The following is a 5,485-nucleotide window of genomic DNA, read 5'->3' on the forward strand; positions in this document are numbered from 1 at the left end:
AATGCAGGAGCTGCCCCCTGGTGGTTAGTGCATTTCCACACCCAACCTCCCACAGCCGGCCAACCTCCCGCTGTCCCTCCCCAGGCCAGCCAGCCAACTTACTGCGGTCCCTCCCCCGCACCAGGCGGCCCTGATCAGGACTGGGCGAGATGGCCCTGATCGGCCCTGATCAACAGCCAGGCAGAGGGACCCCACCCATGCACAGATTCGTGCACTGGGCCTCTAGTAGTTCAATAAAAATAATGCTTACAATGTAAACTAAGTAATTGAGAAAGTTTGAGTGACTTGGTGATAAGCAAAATTTAAAAAATACTTCAAATCATAATAATTGTTATAAAATGCATATTTAATTTTCTCACATAGAAAAATATAGTTGAATTTATGGTGTTGTATTCAATATTATTGATAAATTACTGTTGAATTTACATAATTTAATTATAGATTTCTTAAGTTATAGTTTTATTGATTAGAAAACTTACTAATGCAAAGATATCAATTTATTCCAAGTTGATTTATAGTTTCAGTGTAATCGTTATCAAACTCTCAGTAGATTTTTATAGATATTAGCAAGCTGATTCTAAATTTTCTATTGAAATGTACATTGCCATGAAAAATCAATGGAAAAAACAGGGCTGTGATTTTTATACCAATAGATATGAAAGCATTACCCAGCAACTAACATAAGGACAGTGTAATATTTTGTGCTACTTAGACAAATAGTGCAATGGGACATAATAAGGAATCCAGACATGAATCTTTCAGCACTTGTTTCTATTTATAAGACACCATCAGGTGGAAATAATAATAATATCTAAAGTTCAGCTACTCAGATGGACTCTTTACACAGCATTCCTATTTCTATCCATTGAATCACCTGAGGTTCTACTGTTAGAAACGCAGATTGAATTAGAATTTCTGGCAGTGACCTCTTGGAATTTGACTTTATATCACATATTGTGATATGAATGCACACCAAAACCTCAGAGCCCCTCATTCAAACCTTTAAGTTTGGATGTTCATAAAAATTATACTATCAGTTTTTGTTTAAATCTTGTTTCTACTTATTTATTATATATTTCAATTACCTCTCAAATAAATTTTATGTTCTCTTATCATTTTTTCTCCTCATTCCCTCTCACCTTGTTCATATACACTGAGTAATTCTCTTCCTTTTTTCTACAACAGGATTACCCAGTGGATACGAATGAGATTATTTTGGTCCTGAGGGACATTGGCAATATTGCAAAATATTATTAGTTGTCACAACTTGGGGAGAGAGACTGTACAGGCATCTAGAGAGTAGAGGCCAAGAATGCTATTAAACATCCTAAAATGCACTGAACAGACTGCCCCTGCCCTCCAAAAGTTATCTGGTCTAAAATGTTAATAGTTCTGTTTATTATAGGGTTAAGAAACTTTAGTTACATGTCTGTGCCCAAACTACATGGAAATTTTTTTTAACTTTTTTAACAATTGTATTAATAAGTAAATCAAAATTTAATTTATAGGTCATATCTTTTGATAACTTGTAGAAAGACTACCATTCCAGAGCATAGATTTATCCTGCTAGTCTAAATTTTGCTACTTCTTCACTTTTAACTCAAAGGATTTGGATAAATTGCTAAATTGTCTGAGCCTCAGTAATAATTGGATAGATAATGATAACAGATCTGTAGGGTTATTAGGAGAAGAATGTATAATGTGCATAAAGCATCTAGCATTTAGTATATGATCAATAGATAGAACTGTCACAGTATGTTTATTTCAATCATTATGATTTTCATATATGCGTTTTGTTCAACATCCCAGATGAAAGGTATTGGGTGTGCTAATGTCCTGAGTTACAGAGAGGCTTCATCCTAATTGGATAGGTTGTTGATCAACTGTGGTCAGGTATTAAAAACATCTATTTTGAGTTGAGAATCATATTCATCCGGATCTGGAATGTATTATTTGATAGATCACCTGCTTTTTATAGGCCTTTATTAGCTTTACTTTTATAATAAAACTAGAGGCCTGATGCATGAAATTTGTGCAAGAGCAGGCTTCCCCTTTTCCCAGCTGCCGGCACCAGCTTCCCTCTGGCCCCCGAGACCCGGGCTTCCCTCACAGCCCTGGCTTTGCCCAGAAGGTCATCCGGAAGGATGTCCAGAAGGATGTCTGGTCTAATTAGCATATTCTGCTTTTATTATTATAGATGTTTTTTGTATTGTGAAAATGGAAGTAAAGAGGCTTAATGTCCGTTGGCTGTAAAATGATGACAATAATATCTACTTTCTAAAGTTCCCTTAGTATCAAACCAAATATAAATAACTTCAAAAATGCAGCATGTATCTAACACATTTTTTACATTCCAGTCATCACAAGTACATCAATATTTTCATTCCTAGATTTATTTTCTTAACTGATTTTAGATGATGAGTAGAAGGGATACTGGGTGGAAAGAAATAAAATAAATCAAAGAATATTATGTGAGGTGGTACAGTTGAAGAGATTTAATAAGATAATTTTTAAATTAATTTTGAAAATTTGTTTCTAATTCCTAATTGGTCATTATTAAATATTTGCAGTTTTAGTGAGTTTTAGACCATTGTTAAAATATATTTCAATAACTACACAAATTTGATGATGCACCATAACCAAAAGGTAAGTAACTTCTTCTAGACCTTTTAACCAGAAATCTTAGAGTTCTATATGTATGAATGTATGAGAGGGTGTCTTTTAAAATTTTTATTTTAAAAATTATTAAGGTAGAGCAGAATAGCCTGGCTGACATGGCTCAGTGGTTGAGCATCAACCTATGAACCAGGAGGTCATGATTCCCCATTGGGGCACATGTCTGGGTTGCAGGCTCAAGCCCCAGTGTGGGGCATGCGGGAGGCAGTTAATCAATGATTCTCTCTCATCATTGATGTTTCTATCTCTCTCTCCTTCTCCCCTCCTCTCTGAAATAAATACAAAATATATTGTAAAAAAAGATAGGGCAATGGACATTATTGTCTTGTGATAACTTTTTGCAATGGACATTATTGTCTTGTGATATGCAAATAGCTAACCTATGAAACAAAGAATTATGGTCATTTAATGTGTAAAAATAATAAGATATTTGAAATTAAATGGATTTCTTTAGAAGTTCTCAGGACACTTATTATGTTAATGTGTGTGATAAATATAGAAAAAAAGTTTTAGGGAATAGACATCTTGTCTCCACAAAATCTTTTACATCTTTTCCCCTTTAGGTATAAAGTAGCTACCAGGGTGCTCTGTGTTCTGATTGGCCTGAGCTGGGCATCTTATTTTTTTGCTTAAGGATCAAAGAGCTAAATCAAGGAGAGCATAGCATTCATTGCCTTCAGGTAGGAATGCATTTACCAATGGGCATGAGGTTTAATGAAATCTATATATATAATAGGCTAAATATGCCAAGTTTCTATCTGGGTAATGATGTCACATAGCAATGCCAAGCTTCCTCTCCCTAGTGACTAGCCTCCTTGGAGTTTCTTCAGCCCAGGAACATGACTTGCTTTATAGCCAGGTGGGAACATTTTACACTTTAACCAAATGTCTGTGAAGCATTTTCCTGTGCCTCATCTCATTTGATCCTCACAGAAATCCTTGAGTAGGTAGATAGGAGACTTGGTGGAATTCTATTTTCTTTTCATTAGCCAGAAAATGGAGATTTAGAAAGCTTAGAAACTTGACCCAACTGAAAAGAAGGAAGAAATAGTGGACATTGAAAATAACTTCAGGTTTTCTCAAAATATAGTCAAACACTGCTGCAGTTAAATATTTCATTTTTTGTTTTCCCTGCATGATCTACAATAATAATCTGCTTCGTGTTGATATTTACTGCTGTGTTGCTGACAGATACCTAAAGGAGAAGTTGGGGTGCTTCACAGGGCTGGAAAAAGTTTAGCTAAATAAGAAAGCAGGTCTAATTAAGCAAGTTTATGCTATCTACACTAATAAAAGAGAAACATGGTAATTAGCGTACGACTGCTACCCTTCCCATTGGCTAATCAGCATATCATTATGCAAATTAACTGTCAGCCAAGATGGCGGCCGGCAGCCATGCACTGAAGTGAACAGGGAGGCTTGCTTGCTCCAGTGATGGCGGACTCCAACGTTCCCCGCCTGACTTGCCGGCCTCTCAGCTGCAACTCTAAGCAACTATGTTGCAAATATAGAAGCTAAACAAAACCCCAGAAACCTGCTTTCAGTAAGCCGGGCTTCAGCCAGCTGGACTGCAACATTGTATAAAATACAGAAGGTAAAGGCCAGAAACCTGCTTGCAGCAGCGAGGCCTCAGAGCTAAAGCTGGCCCAGAATAGAAAAGAAAAAAAGGAGCAGTTGGGAGCTTCAGTCACCCGCCAGCCTGAAAACGGCCCTCAGCCCCTTAGCCAGACTGGCCAGGCACCCCAGTGGGGACCCCCACCCTGATCCAGGACACCCTTCAGGACAAACCAGCTGGCCCCCACCCATGCACCAGGCCTCTATTCTATATAGTAAAAGGGTAATATGCCTCCTGGCACCGGGATCAGCGGAGCAGCGAGGCCTCCTGGCACCGGGATCAGCGTGACAGGGGGCAGCGCCCAAACCCCCTGATCACCCTGTGGCTCTGTGTGTGACAGGGGGTGGGGGCCACAACCTCCCTATCTGCCCTGCTCTGTTCATGACAGGGGAAGGTGCCCCAACCCCCTGATCAGCCCTGCTCTGTGCCTGATAGGGGGGAGCTCCCCAATCCCCTGATCGCCCTGCGGCTGTGTGTGTGACAGTGGTGGCGCCCAACCCCCTGATCGGCCCTGCTCTGTGGGTGATAGAGGGTGGCGCCCCAACCCCCCTCCACGGGCCTTGCTCTGTGTGTAACGGGGTAGAGCCATAACCTCCCCATTGGCCCTGCCCTGAGTGTGACAGGGTGCAGCGCCCCAACCCCCTGATCCGCCCTGCTCTGTGTGTGACAGGGGGCGGTGCCCCAACTCCCCTATCGGCCCTGCTCTGTAAGTGACAGAGCTCCTCAACCCCCTGATCGGCCCTGCCCTGTGCATGACAGGGGGTAGCTCCTCAACCCCCTGATGGGCCCTGCTCTGTGCATGACAGGGGGGAGCTCCCCAACCCCCTGATCGACCCTGCTCTGTGTGTGACAGGGTACGGAGCCCCAACCCCCCTAAGGGCCCTGCTCTGTGAGTGACAGGGGGCAGCGCCCCAACCCCCTAATTGGGCCTTGTCTGGGGGGGAAAGGGGGGGGGCCCAAACCTCCAAACCGCTTTGCTTTGAGGGTAAAAGGGGGGGGGGCCCCCAACCCCCCCAAAGGGCCTTCCCCTGGGGGGAATAAGGGGGGGAACCCAAACCTCCAAATCGGCTTGTTTCCTTTGGATGAGAGGGGGGGGGGGGCCCAAAATCCCAAAAAGCCCCTTGTCCGGGGCGGAGAGAGGGGGGGGCCCCCCGGGTATGGGGGGGGCCCTTTCCCCCCCGGGGGAGGGGGTAA

The sequence above is a fragment of the Myotis lucifugus genome, unplaced genomic scaffold, assembly GCF_000147115.1.
Source record: "Myotis lucifugus unplaced genomic scaffold, Myoluc2.0 scaffold_43, whole genome shotgun sequence".
Classification (NCBI taxonomy): Eukaryota; Metazoa; Chordata; class Mammalia; order Chiroptera; family Vespertilionidae; genus Myotis; species Myotis lucifugus.